Genomic DNA, 9541 nt, shown 5'->3' on the forward strand with positions numbered 1-9541 from the left:
CCTATAGGATCCCATGACATCCCAACACAGCCATGTTCCTATAGGATCCCATGACATCCCAACACAGCCATGTTCCTATAGGATCCCATGACATCCCAACATGGCCATGTTCCTATAGGATCCCATGACATCCCAACACAGCCATGTTCCTATAGGATCCCATGACATCCCAACACAGCCATGTTCCTATAGGATCCCATGACATCCCAACACAGCCATGTTCCTATAGGATCCCATGACATCCCAACATGGCCATGTTCCTATAGGATCCCATGACATCCCAACACGGCCATGTTCCTATAGGATCCCATGACATCCCAACACAGCCATGTTCCTATAGGATCCCATGACATCCCAACACAGCCATGTTCCTATAGGATCCCATGACATCCCAACATGGCCATGTTCCTATAGGATCCCATGACACCCCAACATGGCCATGTTCCCATGTTCCCACATCATGCTCTCAACACAGACCGTGTTTCTGTGTTCCCAGATCATGTTCCCAAAATGGAGCGCATTCCCATGTTCCCACATCACATTCCCTACACGTGTCCCTATAGGACCACATCACACCCCTACACATGTTCCTGTAGGACCACATCACAACCCTACACAGTCTGTGTCCCTATAGGACCACATCGTGTTCTCAATATGGCCCATGACCCCACCATCCTGTGTTCCCATATAGGACCACATTACACTCCCACACATGTTCCTATAGGGTCACATCACACTCCAGCACGTCCCTGTCCCTGTAGGACCACATCACACTCCTTACATGTGCTCAAATAGGACCACATCACATCCCTACATGTGTCCCTATAGGACCACATCACAACCCTACACGTGTCCCTATAGGACCACATCACAACCCTACATGGTCTGTGTTCCTATAGGGCCACATCACACTCCAGCACATCCCTGTCCCTGTAGGACCACATCACACTCCTTACATGTGCTCAAATAGGACCACATCACAACCCTACATGTGTTCCTATAGGGTCACATCACACTCCAGCACGTCCCTGTCCCTGTAGGACCACATCACACCCCTTCGTGTGTTCCTATATGACCACATCACATCCCTACACGTGTCCCTATAGGACCACATCACACCCCTATATGTGTCCCTGTAGGACCACATCACACTGTCTGTGTTCCTATAGGACCATGTGTCCACATGTTCCTATATGTTCCCAGTATGGCCCATGACCCCACCATCCCATGATCCCACATCATATCCCATAAGAATCCATGTCCCTATAGAACCAAATCACAGTCCTTACACGTGTCCCTATAGGACCACATCACAGTCCTTACACGTGTCCCTATAGGACCACATCACAGTCCTTACACGTGTCCCTATAGGACCACATCACAGTCCTTACACGTGTCCCTATAGGACCACACCACACCGCAGCACAGTCTGTGTTCCTACAGGACCACATCACATTCCCAATGTGGCCCATGACCCCACCACCCCATGATCCCACATCACATCCCATAACAGTCCCTGTCCCTATGGGACCACATCACAGTCCTTATGTGTGTTCCTACAGGACCACATCACGTTCCCAATGCAGCCCATGACCCCACCACCCCATGATCCCACATCACATCCCATCACAGTCCATAGGACCACATCACGTTCCCAATATGGCCCATGACCCCAGCATCCCGTGTTCCCATATAGGACCACATCACACTCCAGCACAGTCCCTGTTCCTGTAAGACCACACCACACCCCCACACGTGTCCCTATAGGACCACATCACACCCCTACGTGTGGTCCTATAAGACCACATCACACCCCTACACAGTCCCTGTCCCTATAGGACCACATCCCACCCCTACACGTGTCCCTATAGGACCACATCACATTCCCTACATGTGTTCCTATAGAACCACATTACAGTCCAGCACAGTCCCTGTCCCTATAGGATCACATCACACTCCTTACACGTGTCCCTATAGGACCACATCACACCCCTACTCGTGTCCCTATAGGACCACATCACACTCCCTACGTGTGTTCCTATAAGACCACATCACACCCCTACACAGTCCCTGTTCCTATAGGACCACATCACACCCCTACACGTGTTCCTATAAGACCACATCACACCCTTACACAGTCTCTGTTCCTACAGGACCACATTACAGCCCCTACACGTGTCCCTATATGACCACATCACAACCCTACATGTGTTCCTATAGGGCCACATCACACTCCTACATATGTTCCTATAGGACCACATCACACGCCAGCACAGTCTGCGTCCCTATAGGATCACATCACGTTCCCAGCATGGCCCATGACCCCACCCTCCCATGTTCCCATATAGGACCACATCACTCCCCTACTCATGTCCCTATAAGACCACATCACACCCCTACACAGTCCCTGTTCCTATAGGACCACACCACACCCCTACACGTGTCCCTACAGGACCACCTCACACTCCAGCACAGTCCCTATAGGATCACCCCACTCTCCCATCTCACCCCATTCCCCCACGTTCCCATTCCATCACGTCACGCTCCCTACACGTCCCCCCCCTCCTCCCATCCTTTCCCCCCTGCGGTTCCCCCCAGGGGTCAGCACACGGACAGACGGACGGACGGACGGACGGACGGCTTATGACTCACACGCGGCCGATGCCCAAATTAGGGCCGCTCCGCCGCCGGACCCCCGGCGCCCCACAACGCCGTCACCGCGCTGTGTCACCCTGTAGGATCGTGGCGGCTGCGGCGGCCAGCTGGCAATGGGGCAGGGAGACGGCCCTATTAAGGGGGGGGTGTCAGGGGGGAGTGGGGGTGGGGCAGGGTGTGGGGGGATTGGGTGGGGAGGGGGGCTGTGGGGCGGGGATGGGGCCAGTGGGGTCAGGGAGGGAAGGAATGGGGTGGGAAAGGGAACAGTGGGGTGGGGAGGGAGTCAGTGGGGCAGGGATGGGTCAGTGGGGTCAGAGTGGGGGAAGTGGGGTAGGGAGGGGGGCTGTGGGGTGGGGATGGGGTCAATGGGGTCAGGGAGTGGGGGCGGTGGGGTGGGGAGGGAGGGAGTGGGGTGGGGAAGGGAACAGTGGGGTGGGGAGGGAGTCAGTGGGGCAGCAGTGGGGTCAGTGGGGTCAGAGTGGGGGCTGTGGAGTGGGAAGGGGGTCAGTGGGGTCAGGGAGGGAGGGAGTGAGGTGGGGTGGGGTGGGGAGGGAGGGAATGGGGTGGGGAAGGGAACAGTGGGGTGGGGCAGGAGTCAGTGGGGCAGCAGTGGGGTCAATAGGGTCAGAGTGGGGGAAGTGGGGTGGGGAGGGGAGATGTGGGGTGTGGATGGTGTCAGTGGGGTCAGGGAGGGAGGGAATGGGGTGGGGAAGGGAACAGTGGGGTGGGGAGGGAGTCAGTGGGGCAGGGATGGGGTCAGTGGGGTCAGAGTAGGGGAAGTGGGGTAGGGAGGGGGGCTGTGGGGTGGGGATGGGGTCAATGGGGTCAGAGAGGGAGGGAATGGGGTGGGGAAGGGAACAGTGGGGTGGGGAAGGAGTCAGTGGGACAGGGATGGGGTCAGTGGGGTCAGAGTGGGGGCTGTGGAGTGGGAAGGGGGTCAGTGGGGTCAGGGAGGGAGGGAGTGAGGTGGGGTGGGGTGGGGTGGGAGGGAATGGGGTGGGGAAGGGAACATTGGGGTGGGGAAGGAGTCAGTGGGGCAGCAGTGGGGTCAGTAGGGTCAGAGTGGAAGAAGTGGGGTGGGGAGGGGAGATGTGGGGTGGGCATGGGGTCAATGGGGTCAGGGAGTGGGGAAAGCGGGGTGGGGAGGGAGGGAATGGGGTGGGGAAGGGAACAGTGGGGTGGGGAGGGAGTCAGTGGGGCAGGGATGGGGTCAGTGGGTCAGAGTGGGGGCAGTGGGTGGGGAGGGGGGCTGTGGGGTTGGGGATGGGGTCAGTGGGGTCAGGGAGTGGGGGCAGTGGGGCAGGGATGGGGTGAGTGGGGCTGCAATGGGGTCAGTGGGGTCAGAGCGGGTGCTGTAGGGTGGGAAGAGGGGCAGTGAGGTGGGGAGGGAGGGAGTGGGGTTGGGAAGGAATCAGTGGGGTGGGGATGGGGTCAGTGGGGCAGAGGCTGTATATGTGGGGCTATATGTGAGGCTGTATGTAGGGCTGTTATGGGGCTGTATGTAGGGCTGTATGTAGGGCTGTTATGGGGCTGTATGTAGGGCTGTATGTAGGGCTGTTATGGGGCTGTATGTAGGGCTGTATGTAGGGCTGTTATGGGGCTGTTGTGGGGCTGTTATAGGGCTGTATATGTGGCTGTATGTAGGGCTGTTATGGGGCTGTTATGGGGCTGTTATAGGGCTGTTATGGGGCTGTTATGGGGCTGTTGTAGGGCTGTTATGGGGCTGTTATGGGGCTGTATGTAGGGCTGTTATGGGGCTGTTATAGGGCTGTTATGGGGCTGTTATGGGGCTGTTGTAGGGCTGTTATGGGGCTGTTATAGGGCTGTATATGTGGGGCCGTATGTAGGGCTGTTACCGGGCTGTTATGGGGCTGTTATGGGGCTGTATGTGGGGCAGAGCACACGGATGGATTTGGGGCATCGATCCACGGGCTGCTGGCCCCCCACGCCCCCCCCATTGTCCCCCCTCGCATCTCCTCCCATTTCCCCCCCTCCACCCCCCCCCCATCGCCGCTGCCCCCGTCGCTCCGTTGTTCTCCGCGCTGCGAGCTGTGAGCGATCATTGACGCATCGCTGCGGTATTTGGGGGGGGGGGAGGGAGGGGGGGGAAGCGGAGGGGGGGGAGGGAGAAGGAGGGGGGAGGGGAGAGAAAGGGTCGGGGGGGAGAGGGAGGAGAGAGGAGAGAGGGGGAGAGGGAAGGATGGGGGAGAGGGGAGAGAGATTGAGGGGGGTGGGAGTGGGGAGAGGTGGGGGGGGAGGAGAGGAGGAGGGAGGGGGAGAGGAGGAGGGGCAGAGAGAGGGAGAGGGGAGAAGGGGGAAGTATAGAGGGGAGGGGAAGGAGGGGGGAGAGAAGGGAGGGGGGAGGAAAGGGGGGGGAGAGGGGGAGGAAGGGGGAGAGGAGGAGAGGGGGAGAAAGGGGAGAGGGAGAGGAAAGGGGGGGAGAGGGGGAGGATGGGGAGAGGGAGAGGAAAGGGGGGGAGGGGGGAGAGGGGAGAATGGGGAGAGGGAGGGGGGAGAGAAGGGGGAGGGAGAGGAGAGAGAGTAGGAGGAGAGATGGGGAGGGGAGGGGAGGGAGGGGAGGGAGGGGAAGGGGAGGGCAGCTCCATGGGATGCTGTATTGCAGGCTGGGAGAGAAGCAACGATGCCACCTGGAGCTGAGAGCCCCAAATGCAGCCATCCACCCTACATGGACCACACAGACACCCCCACCCACCGGCCCCACTTGCTGGCCCCATCGCTGACCCCGTTCATGGCCCCATTGGTGACCCCATTGGTAGTCCCATTCATGACCCCATTGGTGATTCCATTGCTGGCCCCATTGGTGGTCCTATTCATGACCCCATTGGTGACCCCATTCATGGCCCCATTGGTGACCCCATTCATGGCCCCATTGGTGACCCCATTGGTGACCCCATTTGTGGCCCCATTGGTGACCCCATTGGTAGTCCCATTCATGACCCCATTGGTGACCCCGTTCATGGCCCCATTGGTGACTCCATTGCTGGCCCCATAGATAGTCCCATTCACGGCTCCATTGGTGACCCCATTCATGGCCCCATTGCTGGCCCCATTGGTAGTCCCATTCTTGGCTCCTATGGTGACCCCATTGGTGACCCCATTCATGACCCCATTGGTGACCCCGTTCATGGCCCTATTGGTGACCCCATTGGTAGTCCCATTCATGGCTCCATTGGTGACCCCATTGGTGACCCCATTGCTGGCCCCATTGGTAGTCCCATTCATGACCCTATTGGTGACCCTGTTTATGGCCCCACTGATGACCCCATTGCTGGCCCAATTAGTAGTCCCATGACCCCATTGGTGACCCCATTGCTGGCCTCATTGGTAGTCCCATTGGTGACCCCATTCATGGCCCCATTGGTGACCCCATTCATGGCCCCACTGATGCCCCATTATTGGCTGCAACGCCAACCCCACTGGTATTGTTGCAACTACCAGTATCACAACCTAATTCTGACCCCGAACTCTGACCCCAACCCCTGACCCTGATCTCTAACCTCTGACCCTAATCTGCCCCCTAACCCCTGACCCCTAACCTCTAACCCTGCCCTCTAACCCTAACCCTTTACCCCTAATCCTGACCCTAAGCCCCAATCCTGACCCTAACCCCCAATTCTGACCCTAACCCCAACCCTTGCCTTTAACTGTAACCCCTAACCCTCTCCCCCAACCCCCAACCCTGACCCCAACCCATAACCCTGACCCCAGCCCCAAACCCTTCCCCCAACCCTAACCCCAAATCCCAAACCCTACTCCCCCATCCCAACCCCTCCCCCCAATTCTGCCCCCAAACCTCACCCCTCACCCCAAGAAGATCCCGATCCCATTCCCCAAACCCCCAAAAGCCACCAAAAAACCCAAACCTCCCCACCCCAAACTCCCCATAGCATCCCTGCCCCCCCCAGCACAGCAGCTGCCCCCGGCCCCACAGCGGCTCTTTGTCCGCTCCTCCCCAGCTGTCGTGTTCCATCACAGCCCCCCCCATCCCCCTTCCCCCCCCCCCCGCCCTTTGGGATTTGGGGCCAAACCGGGGGGGTTTGGGGCCGTGGGGCCAACAGTGGGGACGGCCCCATATCCCAAAATGCGGCTCAGGGTGTTGGGAATGGGAACCCCCCCCCCCCGGGAAGGAGGGGTGCAGGTACCCCCCCCCCCCTCACCCCCCAACACACCCAGAGCCTGGAGTGTGGGATAGCTCACAGAGATTTGGGGCTGGGGGGGGAGAGGGTTGGGGGGCAGGGTTAGGGTTAGGGTTACGGTTAGGGGTCAGAGGTTAAGGTTTGGGGGCAGAGGTCAGGGTAGTGGGCAGTGTTGGGGGCAGTGTTAGGGTTGGGGGTCAGGGTTAAGGGTTGGGGGTTTGGGGGCAGGGTTAGGGGTCGGGGTTAGGGGACAGGGTTGGAGTTAGGGGTCAGAGTTAGGGTTAGGGGTTGGGGTTAAGGGGTGGGGGTCAGGGTTTGAGGGCAGAGTTGGGGGATGGGGTGAAGGGGTGGGGATTAGGGGTCAAGGTTAGGGGACAGGGGTTAAGGGTTGGGGTCAGGAGTCAGGTTTGGGGGTCAGGGTTAAGGGTTGGGGGTTTGGGGCAGGGTTAGGGGTCGGGGTTAGGGGACAGGGTTGGAGTTAGGGGTCAGAGTTAGGGTTAGGGGTTGGGGTCAAGGGGCGGGGGTCAGGGCTAGGGGTGAGGGGCAGGGTTGGGGGTCAAGAAAAGGGGTTGGGGGTTAAGGGACAGTTTTAGGGGTCAGGGTTGGGAGTTAGGGTTGAGGGTTAGGAGTCAGGGTTAGGGGTCAGGTTTAAGGATTGGGGGTTAGGGGCAGGGAGATAGGGGTCAGGGTTGAGGGTTGGGGTTAGAGGGCAGGGTTGGGGGGCAGGGTAGGAGTTAGGGGTCAGAGTTAGGGTTAGGGGTTGGGGTTAAGGGGTGGGGGTCAGGGTTTGAGGGCAGAGTTGGGGGATGGGGTGAAGGGGTGGGGGGTTGGGGGTCAGGGTTAAGGGGTGAGGGTTAGGGGGCTAGGGGTTGGGGGCAGGGGATTAGGGGTCAAGGTTAGGGGACAGGGGTTAAGGGTTGGGGGTCAGGAGTCAGGTTTGGGGTCAGGGTTAAGGGTTGGGGGTTTGGGGCAGGGTTAGGGGTCGGGGTTAGGGGACAGGGTTGGAGTTAGAGGTCAGAGTTAGGGTTAGGGGTTGGGGTTAAGGGGCGGGGGTCAAAGTCAGAGGGCAGAGTTGGGGGGTGGGTTTTAAGGGTGGGGTGAGGGGATAGGATTAGGGGATGGGCTTAAGGGGTGGTGAGGGTTAGGGGTGGGGGTTAGGGGGCAGAGTTGGGGGCAGGGGATTTGGGGTCAAGGTTAGGGGTTAGAGGTTAAGGGTTGGGGTCAGGAGTCAGGTTTGGGGGTCAGGGCTAAGGGTTGGGGGTCAGAGGGAAGGGTTAGAGGGCAGGGTTGGGGGGCAGGGTTGGAGTAAGGGGTCAGAGTTAGGGTTAAGGGTTGGGGTTAAGGGGTGGGGTTAGGGGTCAGGGCTAGGGGTTGGGGGCAGGGTTGGGGGTCAGGAAAAGGGGTTGGGGGTCAGGTTTAAGGATTGGGGGTTAGGGGCAGGGAGATAGGGGTCAGGGTTAAGGGTTGGGGTTAGAGGGCAGAGTTAGGGTTAGGGATCGGGGTTAAGGGTTGGAGGTGAGGGGGCAGATTTGGGGGCTGGGGGGCAGAGGGCAGGGCAGGAAACAGGGGTCAAAGTGAGGGGGGAGGGGTGGGCTTAAAGGGAGGGGTCAAAGCTGGGGGTCAGACGTGGGGGCAACGGATTGGGGTCAGGTTTGGGGACGGGGGTCGGGGTCCTCCATGTCACGACAGCGCAATGTGTGTGAAAACAAAGTGCCACGAATGTGACAGAACAGTGCCAAGAGAGTGGCACAAGTGTCAATTGTGCAACAATAGTGCCCCCACATTGCAATCAGTGACTCAGCAGCAACACGTGTGCAACAGCAGGACGATGTGTGACACAGCCCTGCAATGTGACACAGCAGTGCAGTGTGACACAGCAGTGCAATGTGACACAGCAGTGCAAGGTGACACAGCAGTGCAAGGTGACACAAGTGTGCAATGTGACACAAGTGTGCAATGAGACACAGCAGTGCAAGGTGACACAACAGTGCAATGTGACACAGCAGTGCAATGTGACACAAGTGTGCAACGTGACACAGCAGTGCAATGTGACACAGCAGTGCAGTGTGACACAGCAGTGCAATGTGACACAGCAGTGCAACGTGACACAGCAGTGCAATGTGACACAGCAGTGTAACGTGACACAGCAGTGCAATGTGACACAAGTGTGCAATGTGACACAGCAGTGCAATGTGACACAGCAGTGCAAGGTGACACAGCAGTGCAGTGTGACACAGCAGTGCAATGGGACACAGCAGTGCAACATGTGACACAGCAGTGCAATGTGACACAAGTGTGCAATGTGACACAGCAGTGCAACGTGTGACACAGCACTGCAGTGTGACACAAGTGTGCAAAGTGACACAGCAGTGCAAGGTGTGACACAGCAGTGTAACGTGACACAGCCGTGCAATGTGACACAAGTGTGCAATGTGACACAGCAGTGCAAAGTGACACAGCAGTGCAATGTGACACAAGTGTGCAATGTGTGACACAAGTGTGCAATGTGACACAGCAGTGCAAGGTGTGACACAGCAGTGCAACGTGACACAGCAGTGTAACGTGACACAGCAGTGCAATGTGACACAAGTGTGCAATGTGACACAGCAGTGCAATGTGTGACACAAGTGTGCAATGTGACACAGCAGTGCAAAGTGACACAGCAGTGCAATGTGACACAAGTGTGCAATGTGTGACACAAGTGTGCAATGTGATACAGCAGTGCAGTG

Source organism: Phasianus colchicus, chromosome 1 (assembly GCF_987193195.1).
Source record: "Phasianus colchicus chromosome 1, bPhaCol1.hap1.1, whole genome shotgun sequence".
NCBI lineage: Eukaryota > Metazoa > Chordata > Aves > Galliformes > Phasianidae > Phasianus > Phasianus colchicus.